Source organism: Sapajus apella, unplaced genomic scaffold (assembly GCF_009761245.1).
Source record: "Sapajus apella isolate SASKATOON/1434 unplaced genomic scaffold, GSC_monkey_1.0 scaffold2, whole genome shotgun sequence".
Classification (NCBI taxonomy): Eukaryota; Metazoa; Chordata; class Mammalia; order Primates; family Cebidae; genus Sapajus; species Sapajus apella.
Window position 1 is genome coordinate 36,869,439 of NW_022436942.1, and position 20,253 is coordinate 36,889,691.

Genomic DNA, 20,253 nt, shown 5'->3' on the forward strand with positions numbered 1-20,253 from the left:
GTGTTGCAAACATTCCAAATATAAATTCTTTTGGTTATTTTAAAATGTAGAATGAATTGTTGTTGACCACAGTCATCCTGTTGTGCTATCAAATACTAGATCTTATTCATTCTACCTAACTTATTTTTGTACCCATTAACCACCCACACTACCCCCGACCCCCTCGTCACCACCCTTTCCAGCCTCTGGTAACCATCATTCTACTGAGCATCACTTTTTAATGCAGCATTAACCATGATGTCAAGCTTTCCAAAGTCAGTCTCATCCCTGGCTTCTTTGGAAATATTTTGGTTTTACTCTGCTATCCAAATGTTAATTTGAAATAATTTAAGGAAAAAGCATTTATATAAAAATCAACTCTGGAAGTGAAAAAGAAAGCCACTCCTTTTTCTTCAGTGCCTATTCCACCTTCACCTGTTCAGATCCTTTAAGCTTCATCCCAGATGCAACTTTATTCATAAAGTCTTTGCTAAGCTATTCTTCTCCATTCCTCTTTCCCGATTCTTTGTAGAAATACTTGTGTATTTTAATTATCTGGATAATTTCTTTGCATCTTCACTAAGTTGAAAATGTATAGAAGGCAGGTCTCGTGTCACATTCTGTGTTCCAGCTCTCTCCTTCTACAATGCTTTATGTCTAATAAGAATTAAATAGTAGTTGGATGGATGAATACAGGAATTAATGAATCAATGCACGAATAAACAGTTATTCTGAGAAAGAATTAGTTAAGTTTGCTCATCTTTTTCGATCATTTTGAAACGGGAAATGTTCCCTTGTCCCCCTCATAGGGTGTGTGACAGCGGGAGTGGCTCGCTTCTTCAATGCCCTGTTGCTGAAAGCTCTCGGGGGAGCACGCAGATGGGCAGGTTGTGGGGCTTCGACCCCACAGCAGCATCTAGGGTTGAGTGTTTACAGCTTCTGAAGCTCCAGTGGGCATGTGTTACAGTGTGTTCTTTTAGTTTTGCAGTCTGAAGGTGGATTGTGTTAATCTGCTTAATTAGACCCTCTGCCTTATGGCAAGGACAGAGTGCTTTCTGTATCCTGGGTTGCTGCTTTGGTGTACCAGAAAAAAGAAAATGCAACATTTGGGCATGAAAACAGAAATGTCTGTCCTCACTAGGTCTGTGGGCACAGGCCCAGGGGTGGAGCCCTAGCCAGGGATCCCATCTTTCTCTACCCAGCACTTCCCTGCCGCCTTCCCATATCAATTTTATCTATGAAACAAGGGTTTGGGAATGGATGATTTGTGGCGTTCTATGTCTAACAAAGCATTGTCCATGTGAGAAAAATTAGGTAAAAGGAAGTACTTTTTGAGGATTTATAGTTCTCAGTCCAATGTGAACAATGTAGAATAAAAAGCAGGGAAATTTAAATTATCAACAAAAGACTAAAACTGTTATCTTTTTGCGAATAATTAAAAGAAATGCCATGCAAATGTATTCTAATGTTCTGTGTATTTACAAGTCTGTATGGATTCAATGGAAAGAATAGAGAGACACATTTTCTCTGCTGACCATTGCTATCTTTTCTGCAGTTTTAGTGAAGCTTTCAGTTTGCTAAATGCCCTTGGCCTAGGACTTGAGCACTATAAGCACTGTTTTCAGTATAATTTTGGTTGATCTCTTTGGTTAGCAAACATATTAATCAAGCATCCGATATCCCAATAAGCCTCTGTGGTAAGCAAAGTTGTATTTATAGGGATGTTTTTACCATGCCACTTATCAGATTAAAAATGTTTTCAAACAAATGTAAAGACTGCCTGGTCAGCAGTTCAGAATATTTCTAAATGTTAAAAAGAAGTATATTTGGAATTATTTTTGCTTTTGAAAAAAAAAAAACAAAACTGAAGTAAATAGCAAAAATGTTCAAGATAGTTATACTAGAGAGAATTAGACTTGGCTGCAAAAGCAGAAAAGTCAACACAGCAATAGCATAAAGAAGATAGAAGTGTGTTTCATTTTCATATAAAGAAAACCTGGAGCTGAACAGTCCATGTATGGCTGGTAGGGAGACTTCAGGAAGTTGTCAGGGAACCAGGCTCTATTTTGGTTGCCATCATCCATTTGTGGCTTATACCTCAGTCTTTTTTTTTGAGATGGAGTCTTACTCTGTTGCCAGGCTGGAGTGCAGTGGCGTGATCTCGGCTCACTGTAACCTCTGCCTCCTGGGTTAAGGCGATTCTTCTGACTCAGCCTCCTAAGTAGCTGGACTATAGACATGCACTGCCATGCTCAGCTAACTTTTGTATTTTTAGTAGAGACGGGGTTTCACCATGTTGGCCGGGATGCTCCCAATCTCTTGACCTCATGATCTGCCTGCCTCAGCCTCCAAAAGTGATAGGATTACAGGTGAGCCACCACCCCAGGCCCACCTCATAGTCTTGAGTAGATAATTGAGCTCCACTCAATTAAAAAGATACACCCTGTTTTATTAAATATTATTTCACATTGGCCTATTTATAGTTCCAAGGCCTTACCTTGCTGCAATGGAGACTAGAAAATGTAGTATTTGTTCTAGGCAGTGATGTGCTCAGCTAAAAATTATGGGTTCAATTTCTAGAAAAAGGCACCATGGATAGTACCCACAATAGATGACTGCCATTAAAAAACATTTATGTGGGGTACTCTGCTAGTCTTTGTACCAAACAGTTTCATGATCTGGTTTGAGAGAATAAATTTACATAGGACAGTGTCAGAAATGTGTGCTCAGTCGTTGCTCCCTTCACCTATTGTTGTTTCCATTAGTGCAAATGCCATCATTCCAGCCATCTGATCCTGAATTCCTAGACTAACATCTGGTGAAGTACATCATCATTTTACATCCCATAATTTGCTAGAAATTGGAAATTTTACTTCTATATTACAGCTTGGGTTTATCTTCTTCTGCACTTTCCCATTCTTTGGTGGCCTTTTAAAGTTTTCTGTCAATTATTTCAATGACTCTAAATTGGTATCCTCTCCTCTGTGTCTCTCTACCTGCATCCATGCAACAGATTCACCATTCTGCTTAAGAAAAAATTTATTTGTTTCTCATATCTTATAATGTCTTCATTCAGGCGTTCTTGCCTCCCAATTGTCACTTTCTCTGTTTCTATCATAGCTCCATCTAGGAACTGCATCCCAGATGTCTTCTTCCTGGGTGTCCCAATTTCTTCAGAATGTTTAGTCCCGCTGTCCTTTAACAAATAAATAATACCAGTTCCAGACTCTATGTCATATGCAGTTGGAAAATCTTCCACAGTATTTCAAGGGCTGATGTTTTCCTTAGCTATATCTTTTTCTGATTTCTTTCTTATCTCAAATTCTCTAATCTCTCTCATATGGATTTGTTTTTACATTATTCCTGGGCATACACCCAAATGAAGAACAGAGTCACTTTGCCATGAAACCTTTACTTAACATTCTGGAGGTTAAGGTTAAGAAAGGGTGTTCTATTTTGTCACAGCTCAGCAAACAACATCCAATTAAGCATTAGACATCCCTGTTCATGAAAGTTTCTTGGCCAAGCTGTTGCGGAGAACTCCCTGGCTTTTACTTCTCAATCCCCAGTCTCCTTCCAACTTGACCTGCCACCTTTCTTTTACTCCTATTTTCATTTCCAACTTATTTCCAGTCTTGGGCTCACTAATTCCTTCCCTCTCAGATTACTTGTGCAAACTCAAGATTCTGTTTTACGTTATTATAGAAAGCAATTAATTTTGTGGACAAGCCTTGTATTTTATAGAAAATTTTTTACTTTATTCTGAGACCATTTCAAAGAAAGTATTATAATCTACATTTACAGAGAAAAAAACTGAGTATCAGAGAGAGTAGGAGTCATGCATAGGATCAGACAGTTAACTAGTAACCAAATCCATAATTTGAATTCAAATTTGTTCCTAGGAAGGCTTTTTTCTATGTTACTTTATTTATACCTTCTCTTAATGATACAACAGCAATAATTTTTTTCTAATTTACCCTATCATCCAAATCTTACCCACTATTTTAAATTATTTCAAAAGTCAAATAAAAGTATAGACAAATTGCTGTAAATGCTAAAAGGATGGAGAGATTGAATCCGCTTGGAGAGAGCCAAAGAAATTTCTTGAAGGAGTAGAGGCATTTATGTACATGGTAGAATGTAGGCTTATTTAATTTTCCTATTTGCTAGTTAAGGGCAAGCATGGTAGGAATTATTTCTTAATATTGTGTTGACACAGGGTGGGCACTAATGCTTTGGAAACAAGATTAAAAAAAATAAACATAAATAATATCGTCAAGTAAATGTATTGTATAAATAGTATTGCTAATGTGGGCAATTCTTTTGCAGAATTTTAGGGCTGAGAGAAATCCTGTTTGGATGAAACATTCAGAAAAGACTGAATTTTTGGAATTTAATGAGCAGATAGGACTCTGATGTAGACAGAGAAAACATTCTTTTGAGGAAAAGTTTACATTTCATACTTTTTAATTTTTTTCAAAGCTTTAATATTTTGTGTACATTTGATGCCAGTTTGCTGAACACATTCAAATTCTTCTTAGTTTCTTTTTTTCTTGTATCATAGCCATCTTTCTTTCCCTTAATAAGCACTAAGACATTAAATATATTGTTTTTAGAAACATAAAGCCAATGGATATGTTGTCAATTTTCAGGCAAAATAATTGCTACATGTTTGGTATTTATGCTATCAAATCACCAACAATTATCCATTGTCAATTTTGAACTTGAAAGATTAAGTGGCATAATTAAAAGAACATTGTATTAGGAGCTCTAGTTTTGAAAAGTTTATGTAATTTATCCTCAAAAGGGAAGTAAGCCACTATAAATGAAGCATAGTATTTATGGAAAACAGCAGGTAGACAATGGAGAAAGATCTTATGTAAGAACGAGACCAAATGACACTGGTAATGACATTTAGGATAACTCATTTCAGAGAGGGTTTGATATTAACTAATGTTTAGAGACAGGCTATACGTCAGGTACTGGGCCAAACACTTCATAGAGTATTCCATTCAGTCCTCACAACAGCCTTATGACATAGGCATTATTATTCTTCCCATTTTACAGATGGAGAAACTGCTGCTTAGAGAGGTTAAGTTACTTGCCAGTATCTCAAAGCTAGGGTGTGGTAGAATACAGATTCAAACTAAGGCTATATGATTACAGAAGACATTATTCTTAACCAGTAAACTACATTGCAATAATAAATACTTCTCCCGGGGTTAGGGGACGGGAAAGAGGACTCCCGATTGACCTAATTTTTATGTAGAATAGTAGGGTTTGTTTTAGGTAATAAATTAGCATTGTTGGTGAATTGTAAATCAATCAGTGGCTGTGTGAAGTGCCTAGAATTATCAGGAGAAGACAATTAAGTTGACACATGGTCTCTACCAAATTGTTTGAATAACAGAAATAAATAAAAGGAACCCCATGGTAGAAATATAGCAGCAGATGTCAATAAAGTAGATCATGGCTCAGTCTCCAGCGGTTTCCTTCTTGGAGAAGTTGCCTGATTGCTGAGGACTGTCAATGCTGTTGGCTTGCTCACATGGTAGCATTTCCAGAGCTGGCCAGGCCTACAGCTGCATAGGTCAGCTCTTGAGTCTCTAGATGATTCTGCCTTCTTTGCCTGTTTCTGCTGTGCTTGCACATTTAGTTATTTGTATTTAAAGAAACATGATTATTTCTTTTTCTAGTTATAACTCTTCAGGTATCACAGTTAAACTGTTACGGTCATTTTAATTGTTTTTGTTTTGTGGTAGCAATGGTCAGAGATGGTTGAAATAAAGCTGGAATTTTAACATTTTCTCTACTGGTAGAAGGCTCAGTGTTTCATTATTATACATTTATTGCTCTTGAGTAATAATTGGTAGAAGTGTGACCATCAATATTATTGTCTATTATTTTTGTTCATGCTTTACAGTGTCTTTATAGAGTTATATTTCATGCTTTTAACTAAAATATATTAAAATGGTTGACACTGAGTACTTGATTAAATGTTACTGAAAATTTCATACTTTTAAATTTTTTTTGAAAGTTTCAATATTTTGTGTATATTTGATGCCAATTTAATGAACACATTCTTCTTCGTTTCTTTTTTACTTGTATCGAAGCCATCTTTCTTTCTTTTAATAAACACTAAGAAACTAAATATGTTGTTTATACAAACATAAAGCCAATAGGTACATCACTAACTTTCAGGTAAAATAATTGCTACATGTTTGGTTTTTATGCTATCAAATCACCCACACTTATCCATAGCCAATTTTGAACTTGAAAGATTAAGTGGCGTAATTAGAAGAGCATTGTGTTAGGAGCTCTAATTTTGAATTAAACTTCTGCTAGAAGTACAATTGTTAAGCATAAATCATTTAAACTCTCTGTAGTTCAATCTCTGTATCTGTAAAAAATGAAATGAAATGAGGATAAAGTAACTTACAAAACTTTTCTAAGAGTAACATTTTATCTCCTCCCTTTCTCATTCTTCCTGTTTTTGTCCCATTGGTTATCCCATTTCTCATTTTGTCAATGTCTTCATTCCCAACGGATCACTGGACCAGGATATTTCAGCTTTTGCACCAGTGACATTTAGAATACATAACTCTGTTTTGGTCATAGGGATGGGGCCTGTTGTGAACAGCATAGGATATTTGGCAGTATGCCTACCTCTATCCACCAAGAACCAGTGGCAAAATCAAACACAGCTGAGAAATGCTGCTTTAGAATCAGCTTCCAATAATATTTTGGCCTTTACTAATTTAAATCATAATAACAACAATAATAATCATTTTCTTAACCATATTTCAATTTCTCCTTATTTCCTATTTCACAGAGACATTTCTTGAAAATGTAGTTTGTGTTCACGGTCACTGTGTCAAGCTTTGCATTTGCTTTACTTTTCTTGATCTCTGACTTTTGGAAAACTTCGACTTTTGGAATATTCCAGTATTTACTAGCAAAATGACTTTAGCAAGTCAATTAATACGTAAGTCTCATTTTCTTCCTCTTTAAAATGAGGATAATAATGTAAACAAGCATATAGAATTTTTGTGAAGATTAAAAGAGACATTGGATATAAACTGTATGCCAGTAGAGGACCTAGTATAGTTGGTGATCAACATTTATTACCCACTATTATTATAATATTATAAAAGTATCTGATATTTTCATATAAAAATTAATAGAATTAAGAATTGGTAGTAGAATAGAAGAAGCAGTGATTACTTCTCCATAGATGGGATAAGTAATATTTCAACCATGTCTTGAAGGCCAGGCACGGTGGCTCATACCTGTAATCCAAGCACTTTGAGAGGCTGAGGCAGGCCAATCACCTGAGGTCAGGAGTTTGAGACCAGCCTGGCCAACACGATGAAACCCCATCACTACTAAAAATATATAAATTAGCCAGGCGTGGTGGCAAATGCCTGTCATCCCAGCTACTCAGGAGGCAGAGGCATGAGAATCACTTGAACCTGGGAGGTGGAGGTTGCAGTGAGCCACGGTGGCACCATTGCACTCCAGCCTAGGGGAAAAACCAAAAATCTGTCTAAAAAAAAAAAAAAAAAAAAAAGAATTTGATTTAGTCAAGTAAATATGTAAAAAAGAGTATTTCATATGGAATAGCATTTACCAGGCTATGGAATAGTGTGTTGTATTTATAAACCTACAGATTACTCACCAATCTTAGGATGTAGGATGCAAGCAAGAGAAAGTAGGCTAATTTAAGGCAGTGGGAAGATGGGTATTAAATGCATTCTAAAGAGTTAGGATTTATTCTGTACAGAATGGAAGAAGTATGCTAAATATCAAAGTGACATGACTAAGTTCATATTGTGAAAGCTGCCAACAAAATAAAACATATAAAGAGCCAGTAAATGGAAAACATTTTCAAAATGCAGATGGGGAGAGTGTGAAAGAGTAAAGTTCTGACTAAAGTTTGAAGCTCAAGAGCGATAGAAGAGGTACAAGCCCTGTGAAAGAAGCTATAGATGTTTGGATTAAGTTACTAATTATCAACAATCCAAAAATTCTTCGTCTTGAAAGATAAATACCTTTTGTTCATACAAAAAATATTTACAGTTTGGTTGAAAGTACTAATTAGTGTGAACATAGTAGCAAGTAGTAGTCAAACCTAAGGATTATTACTAACACTTTTTGAGTACCTACCACATGTTGAAAGCTATACCCAAGCTATGATACGAATCAAACAGCTGTAGCAACTGATCTCAGAAGGATGCTAGGGTGGAGCTGGAATTCCAATCTAGGTCTATTTCACTTTCCTGTCCTTACTCTCCAAGTCTTCCTCTCTGATATTTCTTCACAACAATGTATAGACAACCAACAGTCAAAATCAATGTTATTCTTTACTGTCTTTGTGGATACTGAGCCACGTAATAGAAAAACAAAGGAAATAAGAAATTCTAACTAGGAGCACTGAACTAATCTTTGACAAATTTCTCTTGGAACTCTCCCTTCTCTAAATCCCGTTGTTACTTCATTTTTGCTTTAAGAATTGTTTTCCTTTGGGCTACTAGTCCCTGGGACCAATAGAGAAATTAAGTATCTATAGTAGAGTTCATTAATTGGTTACATGGCAGGACTTCCCCACTGCAAATCATAGAATTATTTGTTAAAATGTGTTGCAATTCTGCCTGGAAAAAAGTTACCAGATGAGAGTTATGTAAAAATGGAACATTTCTCCAGTATAACAGCATGTTGCTATCTCCATAAACGAAAAGCAAAAACAAATGAATAAAAACTATGGGCTATCTCTTCTTTTTGCTCTATTTGATATTGTATAGAACTTTTTTGTAGAACTGAAAACCTGGGGTGGGCAGGTCTCAGTGGCTTAACACAATAGAAATTTATTCTTCACTTTTTTAATGGTCCCAAATAGTTAGGGGTTAGCAAACTCTGACCCATAGGTGAAATCTGGCCTGGTGCCCATTTTCCTAAATAAAATCTTGTTGGAACACAGCCCTAACACTGGTTTATGTGTTGCCTGTGGCTGCTTTTATCCTGTAATGGCAGAGATCAGTATTCACAATAGAGAAGACATGGATTGCAAAGACTAAAATATTTACTATCTGGTCATTTATAGAAAATGGTTGCTGACACACACACACACATATGTATATATGGTAACAAAGAAACCAGGTTCTCTCCAGCTTATGGTGTCATCATCTCACCTCTAGCCAGCCATCAGTGAAATAGAGAAAATGGAGAATTGCATAAGAGGCTTGGAAATTCCACATATCACTTTCATTCTGTTCCATTGGTCAGAACTCAATCAGATGATAATACCTAATTGCAAGAGAGACTAGGAAATATAGTGTAACTGCGCACCCAGAAATTAAGGGAGATAGTTTGGTAAACTATTAGCCCGTATTAGTTAGCCAGAAACGGGCTAATTAGCCACATGTTCAAGATTAAGCAAAAATTCATCTTTTAAAAAATAGCCTAAGGTGCTCAGATTGTCAATAAGTTGTCCAGAATTACAGGGATACATCTTTAAAAGCAAAACACTGAATAAGGTAAGAACCATGATGATACTTAAGTTACTAAATAAAGATCATGCAGTTAACGCAGCTGTTAAAAGTAGACTAGGTCCACGTATACACAAATACCATATAAAAAGCTCGCTATGGTCTTCAGACTCCTCTGGCTGTTTCCGACCTCAGGATCTTTCTAGCTATTTTTAATTTCTCCTCTTCCAACCTGCTTAACCAGTCTCACATCCTGGAAGCAGATCTCTCTCTTGGTCCTGTACCCTTGCTTCTACTTGCTTCGTTACTTTGTTGTTAGCGTTCTTTTCTTGCTGGACCTGGAAACTCTCCGTCAGAGCTGGGAACCAGAAAGGCCAAGACAATGTGAGATCTAAATTCTAGAAGAGAAATTTAACAAATCAGGTGAAGTCAAGTGTCTTGAAGCAAGAAGGAGACACTTGTAGGATTTTAGATGATGCCAAATAGGTGACTGCATAGTTGTGTAAGGGAATGTCCTCTCTCTTGGCTTGGAGATACTGTGAAACTGCTGTCAACTCATTGCAAATTGGTTCCAAGGGGCACTGAGTGGGAATGTGTGACTGGGTGATTGGAAAACTCAGCATCAAAAGAAGAAAATAATATTACAGTCCTTTCAGAGCATGGTAAGCACATATAAAGAATATTACAGAGAACAACCTCTTCAAATGCAAGATAAATTTCTAAGGTAATTTGTCTGTAGATTTAGTTGTGATGTAAGACTGTCTCCAGGTTTCTCCTTCTCTTTAACAGGGTTCGCTGTTTAGCTTCAGCTTGGATCAAGTTAAATTGTTACTTTTTAGACTCTTAAGAATATACAGATTATATATTTCCCTTTATTGTCCCTGAATGCTCACATCTTTCATATAATCTTGCTGTGCCTTTTTTGGACAATTTATTGAATTTCTACGGAGTGATAGTTTTGCCAGAACTTTTTATGTTATTATTTTGACCCATATATTATTTGGATTCTGTTTCACATTTCTTTTCTTTTCAAACCATCTGCTTTTTATAGCTGTTTCTTCCTTCCTTTGGCTGGCTTTTTGATATCCACACTGTATGTTGCCTTCGTCCACTGAATACAAGGTTTATTATTATCTCCAACAATATGTTCTCTCAGCTATTTTCTACGGATTCCAGCTAGACCTATTGTATTATACAAAAAGACTGCATTTCAGTAAATGTAAAATCTTTCAGTTACCACTTCTAGATCTGCACTGTGGACCCTAGGTAACTTTCCTTGTCTTTGTTAATCAGTGTGTGTGTGTGTGTGCGTGTGTGTGTGTGTGTGTGTGTGTGTGTGTATCTTATAGGCATTATGGAAAATATGCTTAGAAAAAACTAGGATTCTTTTTCGGATTTATATTCACTTTTGCAATTTTAAATTCCTGTTTAATATGACCTAGAAGTCACAGAAATGGTTATAATGCAGATTTTCAAATATCGTGGCTTTTATTATAGGTTTGGATATAATTGTTTTATTTAGAACAGGTTTCTACTCTCTAATTGTGACAATTAAAAATATATGCAGACAATGCCAATGCCAAACGTCTCATAAAGAGTGGAGGGTTTTGCCCCAGTTTACAACTAGTTTAGACCCTGTCTTGTTTGAAAAAAAAAAGATTTAGAAGAATGAAAAACATACATAATGTATAAGATTTCAAAACATATGCAAATAAAATGGGATTATAAGAGGAAAAGAACACTAAAAATGGATAAAACTAGAGGAAAGGCCGATACATACAAATTTTGCTGTGGAATTGTGTACAGTGGCTAGGGAGACCTCTACACACTTGGATCTGAGCTGCTGAGCTGTGGATACATTAAGATTAAGTGAGTGATGTTGCTTTAATCAGTGCATTTGTGCTGCTATGATGAAATACTATAGACTGGGTAATTTATGAACCAGAGAAATTTATTTCATGCAGTTCTGGTGGCTGGAATGTCTAAGATGAAGGCGATGGCAGGTTTGGTGTCTCTCTGTAAGGGCTCTCTGTTCCCAAAATGGCACCTTGTTTCTCCATTGTCCACAGGGGAGAAATGCAATGTCTTCACACAGCAGAAGACCAAAAGAGAGTGAACCCACTCCTTCAAGCCCTTTTACAGGGGCCTTATTCCCATTCATGAGGGCTCCATTCTCATAACTCAGTCACCACTTAAAGGCCCAACTTCTCAAATCTAACACATTGGTGATTACATTTCAGCACATAAATTTGAAGGACCACATTCAGACCATAGCAATGCCCAAAGCATGAGCTAATATTTGCTCTGGAGATTCTCAACTTTACCTATTTCTAGGGGTGCAATAGATTTTTTCTCATAGAGGTGATACATCTCAGTAGCATTTTTATTGCAGATTTTAGCTATTGTTTTCTCCCCTTATTTCTCTATTCTATATGGATTTATTTTAAATTTGTATTTTAATGGTTCTATTAAATATTTTTTCATTGGGCAGAATGAAAAAATGTGATCAAAATTTTTCATAATAAAATGTGACCAAGCAAATTTTACATACAATCAAAATGGCATTGCACTAGTTAAGGTAATGCTAACTTCTATAACAGATAAACCCTAGGTTTCAGTGGCATATGCATGGATCATAGGTAGGTATATAGACACATATACCTACCTATCATAGGTAGGTATATGTGTCTATATACCTACCTATGATCCATGCACATGCTTAATCATCCTGTAATCTAAATATGTAGAGTATATGTTGCATACAGCATTATAGCAGCAGTAGTCAATATGAAATGACTGAACTTCTAGTCAGATGGCCTAAATTGGAGTTCTTTACTCCAGCTGTGTAATCTTGCATGTTATGACTCAATTTTCTTGACTTTAGGATTAGGACAAGAATAGCAACCTCACCTAACTGTAGTCAGAAATAAAAGCATAGTGTTATAGAATCATAATAATGTTAAGCCATTACCTGTCTTTTTTGGAAGCAGATGAGACCTAAAAACATATAATTTTTAGCACAGGCTATTCTTTTTTAAGAATATCAATAAGCATAGACTAAGAAACTTTTACATATAGCTTATATAAATATGTATATGTGTGTGTATATATATATATATGTGTGATATTAAATAGCTCCTGCCTCCATCTACTTTAATAAAATGAATCTTGTGGAATACAAATACAATTCCCAAATTCAGGCAGTCTTGTTTTGAAGAAAAACAATCTTAGTAGTGATTTATGAGATAGAGCTCAGATGTGTTTGTGCTTAGATTCAGGCTCAGTGCAGTCTGGCACTGTCTTTAGAAGAGAGGACCACTTGCTCTTAGACTTTGACTAAGAACCTATAACATCCTAATATTGAATGACTTTATTTCAGATTTTTGCTGCAGCACTTAAAAGAACCCAAGTACTTTATTTCTTTTATTGGTGGAAGAAGCATATCTACAAATCACCTTGCTTTGCTTCACCATTATTGAATGATTTTTCATCCTATATTTAAGTAAATTTTAAAAAATAATGTAAAATAGATAGAAATTTTCTCATCCATTGAAGTTTTATATATTGGTTGATATCTCTTAGAGGTTTGCTATTTTTCATTTTGTCATTAGGTTTGATGAGGCTAATTCTTCAAACATTAAATGTACAAAAAATACTAGCTTTAAAATGCAGTGTACTCCAAAAAGCGCATAAGGATTACTGACCTTTGAGCCAGGTCCCCAATTCTGGTTAAATGAAGATTGGGGAGGAAAGGGATAGATTTATGTAGCTGAAATGATAAGCACCAAAAATACATCCAATACTAAATGACAGTGTTTCTGTAATGTCAGACCCTCCTCCATTAAAATCTATTTTAAAAGATTCAGATTTTGCATTTACTGCTTTAGGTATGAAATCTCAGATAATCCACTGTGAGAAAGTTTATTCCCTGAAAGTCAATCCATTTTGTCTTTGCTTAATGAATGAACCCAAGATATTTAGAAATAGTGAGGATGACATCTACAGGAAGATAATTCTAACAGAAAAATCTCTTGAAGGATAAATAAGAAAATGTTGGATGAAGAAATGAGTTATCACAGAGGATGACCAACTGTACTGGTTATCTTCAGACTGTCCTGAATTTAGTGCTCAAAGTCTCTTGTTTTGGAAATTCTTCAATCCCAGGCAAACTGGGATGGCTGGTTATCAAATTATGAGTCAAATTTCCTTGATTTTCTCTTTGATTTCATTTTAGTTTTATATAATAGTCTGATTATTAGTTCTAATTTTATAGTAATTGGATATTTTATATTTATCAATTTTAAAATATATTACTGTCTTGTTTAATTAAGGATTCATTGTTACATGCTGTCAGTTATCTATTTCAGATTTAATGGGATATGTCCTTTCTTTAACAGGAATTATTCAAATTAGAAGTAGCTTCTTTGAAAGTTTTAGTTATCCAAAGGAGAATGATTTTTGTGACGAGGTTCAAATATGTACATTTGCTCTTCATTCCTTATCCCTACCATTTTTAACCAGTGTTGGCAATGAATATAATGTACTCTCCTTTTATGAAAAAGGCTTTGATTTGTCAATAAAACAAACATGTCTTAGTTCCATGAGTTCATCGTCAGGCAATTTCCAGCCTAAATCTTATGGACCCTGAGTTGAGAATAGTGATATCTTGAGGTACTGTGGTGAATTTGTTTTTTCTATACCTTCAGAGACTACATGCAGAAATCGAGACTTTCATTTCACTTCAACAGTATGCTTCTCCTCTGTAAGACAGACAGGATGTGGTGTAGGAGAAAGTCCACACTTTAACAATAGGCCATTGACAGAATGTTTAGGGAATACAAAGAGGAAGAGAGCATCTGTCTACACCCAAAATTATCAGAGGCATTTCTGTGTGTGATAATCTTCGATTTCAAAAATATGTTTTTTAAGGTCACCCGTTTTCCTTCTCTGTTTTTATTGGATGAGGAAATTTGCCTTCAAGTTAACAAAACATTTTAAATGCATAGAAGGAATTGTATCACATTTTGTCTAGTTATCCCAGGCAGAAAATGAATTCTCACAGACACTAAACACATATTATTTAGCTCTTATATATGGTCTATGTGAATCAAGATGAGAAAATGAAAAAAAGAGTGGGAAGATGAAATCCAACTGAAAGTAAAGGTGCAGAGGATTCAACAGGCAAGAAGCCCTTCTAGGAAAAATAAATGGAGAGTGCCGCAGTTGCTGACTTTATCTACAATTTATTCTGTATATTATTTTCTTATTTATTCTGCATGAGCAAAGATGCTATGCAGAGTATAGGCATCACAAATACCACTATTTTTCTTTCTCTTCTGTAACCTCGATCAAATGGTAGTTAAATTTTGATTAAATTTCATATTTCAAGGACTTACAAAGAAATCTCTGATGTCTTAGCCCTGTGTTTATTGTCTGCATCTCTAGCTTTGTTTTAGTTTTCAGAGGCAAGATCCCATATATAGCACCCTATCACAATGTTGACCTGTATGAACATCCAGCTGGTGCAGCTGCCATAAAGCTGAAAGGAGAGTTAGAATGAGTCCAGTGTCCGCCTTGTCTTTTACTTTCTTCTTTTGAACGCTGTTGTGTAAACCTTTTGTTATAATGTCTTGCCACCTGGATTCTCTTGTGGATGTGTTACTACTCTCGCCAAAAGACTTGGCAGAGGGTGCTTCCTGTTGTACAGCAGACTTTTATTTACAGAACATCTATAAAACCACAACATGAATAGTCGGAATATAAAAGACGGCCTTCTAATGAACATAGTAAAACTTCAGAGCACATTCTTTAGCCAGGAGAAAGTGACACAAGGATGTGTTTTAGGATGAGTAAGACATAAGTCAAGGTGTGGGTCTTTTAGTTTCCACCAGAAGACAACACTTGGATTTCCTGGCAATGTATTTATATAATGACTGTGGTTTCTTTTTGTAAACTGTGTCTCAGACAGGGAGGAAGAATGAACCAACTGGATTGTGTAACTTTATAAATAGAAACAGCCATGTTAAAATAACAAGACTGCTCTGGGTTAAGGCAATGAATTTTGCTACTAGCTATAAAGCTAGGCCACTGAATGAATATAAGATCCACCCTGCAGAGTAACTGCTAAGGCTTGACCAAAAACTGCTTAGTGGGAGAAATCCATGAGAACTTCTTGCTCCCCTTCTATTGTATTTCAAGTGTTTTACTCCAAATAAATCAAAACCTTTTCTCTGCTGGATATAGTCAAGTTGGAGACACTCAGCAACTTTGTCCTCCACTACAAATATTGAATGATGTACTCATATCATTTTTAATGTAGCACATAGTTTACTAAACTTTGGAATAGTTCATCCATTTTGGCAGTGGCATACAGGATAAGAAGGTACCTGTCTTATTATCTGCTGAACAAGATATATGCTACCTTTGCCATAGGATCTGGAAAACTAAATGATTTAAATTTCATTATTACTCTTTATTTTTGGACAAACAAACCCAGATGAAAGAAAAGAAGTCTCCTTAGTGAGGACAAAAACAAAAAAAAATCAGTATCTTCAGTGTGATTCCATGCAATTTGATATGTACTTATATGCTGTGTTTACAAGTCAGTCAAGGTTTATAGATCATAGCTTTTGAGTCTTTGGGGGATTATTGCAGAATAGTGAGGTTTTCTTTTATTTTGGTGGCTAATCCTTCATAGACACAGTTAGGAAACTAATCTTCCTGAGCGTAGCCATAATCTTGGGAATCATTCAAGATATCTGCAAGATAATTAAAATTATATTTCATTTAAACTCTTTAATTAAGTTTATTTAAAATTTCTTTAATGAGAGGCTAATTTGGTTAGTGTGTATATCTCTTAAGTTTCCCTAACACAATGTCTTGCATATAGTAGTGGCTTAAACATATGTGTTGAATAAAAAAATAATTATTTTTATGATTGTATTGCTTTGATTCATGATTTGCCTCATGTCTATATTTCAAAAAGAGCCATCCTAGAGCCTCTTCATGATTTATTGGATAGAAATGCCAGCTATGCTATTTCTGTACAGGTCAAGTATCCCTAAACCAAAAATTCAAAATCTGAAATTCTCCAAAATCTAAAATATTTTGGGTGCCAACATGACACCGCAAGTGGAAAATTCCATACCTGATTTCAGATGATGGGTTGTAGTCAAAACACAGACAAAACTTTGTTTCATGCACAAAATTATTTATTGTAAAAATTACCTTTAGGCTAAATGTACAGAGTGTATATGAAGCATAAATAAATTTCTTGTTTAGGCTTGTTTCCATCCTGAAGATACCCCATTATGTATATGCAAAGATTCTAAAACCTGAAAAGAACATTCAAAATTAGAAGCACTTCAGGTCCCAAGAATTTTGAATAAGAACTACTCAGCCCATATCAGTGATCTGAAGTCCAAACCTTAATAATTTTGGCCTTAGCAGAGTATACTAAGCCTACCTTGAGCAATGCTACCCCAATCCAGTGGTGGCCACATATGTCTCCAAACCTATCTCATCAAACATAAACTTTTAAACGTGGAAGACAGAGTGGATGATCTTCTAACACAAGTGTCTCCTATTTTTACATGATTAAAATTAAGACTCGGTAAATTGAAGTGCATTGTCTCAAAGCCATGGCATTTTAAAAAGTGGATATAAAATTCTATGCCATGTCCCAAGCGTCCCATTTGTCGATAACTATTGCTCAGGTTACCCCAACAAACCTGCTTAGAAAAATAAATATGACTTTAACATAAAATTCATGCTCTTATGGAAAGCCAGCAAGAACCTTGTGCTAGAGAAGGAGGTAGAACATGTTTGAGTCATCGTCCAACACTTACAATTGTTTTTGGCATTCTTTGATTTCCTTGTCAGAACATAACTGGTAAAATTCCTCTATTCAATAACAATATCCAAACTCTATTGCCAGGGCATGTTTATGGATGTTAATAGAGTTTTCCTTGTCGAGGGTGATGTATGATATGGATCTTCCTCTAAGTAATCATAAGTCCATTGTTGTATAGTAAATCAGCCAAGTGCATTTTAATTTATATGTTTTACTTATAGGGATTTCAGATGGGATGCTTCTCAGATGTACAAGAGAATATAACTCAGTATTTTCTGTAACATATCTCTTCTTGCTTTCAAATCTCCTTCCCTGTTGGTAGTGGTTGCAAAGGAGGTGGTTATTAAGGGAGAAACCTAAGCCTAAATTAGACTCTTTTCTTTTGGTTTGAGAAAGCCTCATGAGAGTGAAAGATTAGCAAATTTCAAGGTCAACTTCTTTTCAGTGCCATTTTCCCCTTTTCTATGTAGATTCTCTCTTTCTCATTTATTAAAAGATATCCTCAGATAAATGGATACAGTGTGTGTAGGGAAGTTTTTGTGTCCTCAGGGTAAGGGTGGTTGGAGGGAGAAAAACTCTCTGGTTTTCTTGCTACCTTCTGGGTCCTTGCTGGTCTCTGCCAAGTTGTCCCCATCCGGCCTGGTCACGGGACATATTGTGCTGTGAGACTTGGGACTTGAGTACTGTGTGGACACCCTCTGTTGGCAACCATTGTTCATATTCTACACCTGTCCCGATGCCAGCTCTCTTGGAATACTAGTCCTCAGAGCATTCCTGCATACCACCACTGGGACACATAGGAACTTCTGGATCATACATGTCAGATACACTGTCTAAGCCATATCTACTTAACTGTGTCTTATCATTTTTCTTCTACTGTGGCTATTTTATACTGGCAAGGAGCACCCCTGCATTCTGATCCCCCCAGCTATCAAATGGGAAGTGGAACACAAATTCTTTCAGCTTTCACCCGGGTCTTTAAGCTATCTTGAAATTTTTTAATGTAGCTGTTGATCCTGAGCCTATTCCCAAGGGTATGGAAGCACCAGATTCTTTCTCAGAGATTCAAATTGTATCTTACCTTTAGACATACTCCATTCTCAATCCCCTTGCTTCTTTCCTGCTATTTGAACTTTTATTTATCCTATCACAGGTTCTCTGTAGTATATCTTGTACCCTATGCATTGTGGTTAATAGTGCCACTATATGCTGGGTTAGCCAAGATATTTTATTTGATAGATAAAGAAAATTTTAATTTGGAATTTGGAAATTAAATTTTGAATTTGGACAACACTTTTGTGCTCAATGAAACCTAAGTTTTGAGACTATTTTGTCACAATGAACTTAAAAATATTTTCAATAATGTTAAACAAGCAATTATTTGTTATAGACTGAATTCTGTCTTCTTGTAATAATAAATGTCATTATTTCAATGAATAGGGAAACTTTAAATCAACTAAGAAACAGGAACAAAAACATGCTATGTTATCAAAAATGCATACTCCCTCCTACTTAAGAATCATGAATTTATATATTATGATATGGTAAAATTCATAACTAATTGTAATTTTTTCTAAAATGTTTAAAGCATTCTCTAATACCAGCTTCAATGTCTATATTACTGTAACTTCATGAAAGACCACTAACAATAATGGCTATCATTTATCAATATTAAGTAGTACTTGCCAGACACTTTTAGAGGTGCTTTAAAAGCATTCTCATTTTTCCTTCGAGTGTACTATCATTATCTTCACTTTTTAGATAAGGAAACTAAAGCATTAAAGAGCTAAGAAACACAAGAAAGATGACCTAGCTACTACCTATTTTGTAATTCCCATGGACTTAGCTTGGAGGAGTAAGAACTGTGACTACAATAGCAGAAATTGATCAACAGCTTCATTTAGGAAATCTGAGTAAAGGAATAAATAAAATAATGACCCTTGGGGAAAAAAAAGCAGTCTTTGAGCTTAGGGATGGATGTGGCCTGCTCATCATAAAGTTCATGTGTGGTAATAGATAACTGATTTTAAAAATAACAATTCAAACTCTAAAAATTCTGTTATACTGCCTGGGCACAGTGGCTTATGCCTGTAATCCTAGCGCTTTGGGAGGCTGAGTCAGGTGGATCGCCTGAGATCAGGAGTTTGAGACCAGCCTGGCCAGCATGGCAAAACCCCATCTCTACTAAAAATATCATTCTCAGCAAACTGACACAAGAACAGAAAATCAAACACCACATGTTCTCACTCATAGGCGGGTGTTGAACAATGAGAATACATGGACACAGGGAGGGGAGTATCACACACTGGGGTCTGTCGGGGGGGATATTGGGGAGGGACAGTGGGGGGCGGGGAGTTGGGGAGGGATAACATGGGGAGAAATGCCAGATATAGGTGATGGGGAGGAAGGCAGCAAACCACACTGCCATGTATGTACCTATGCAACCATCTTACATGTTCTTCACATGTACACCAAAACCTAAAGTGCAAGTAAAAAAAAAAAAAAAAATAGACCATCTGGACTAAGGCCCTGCATTGATTCATGGAATAGCTAACAGTTGACCATATGGTCAGGGACAATGCTACAGTTTTTAAAAAGACCATATATAATTAGTCTGTATTAAAATGTATATATGTGCAATTGAAACTAAAAAAAAAAAAGATAGGGTTGATGGATATTCCAATTACCCTGATTTGATTGTATGAATGTATTGAATTATTACATGTGCCCCCAAAATAGTTACATCTAACCTGCATCAATAAATAAGATGGGGAGAATAAAAAAAATACAAAAACTGGCCGGGCGCGGTCACTCATGCCTGTAATCCCGGCACTTTGGAGGCTGAGGCGGGTGGATTAAGAGATCAGGGGTTTGAGATCACACTGGCCACATGGTGAAATCTTGTCTCTACTAAAAATACAAAAATTTGCTGGGTGC

General features: G+C 35.8%; 1 protein-coding gene across 8 annotated transcripts in view; it reads left to right on the plus strand.

Moving 5' to 3' along the window:
- Positions 1-20,253, plus strand: part of NAV3 (neuron navigator 3) — a 623,567-nt gene that overhangs the window by 244,954 nt on the left and 358,360 nt on the right. The window lies entirely within an intron of this gene.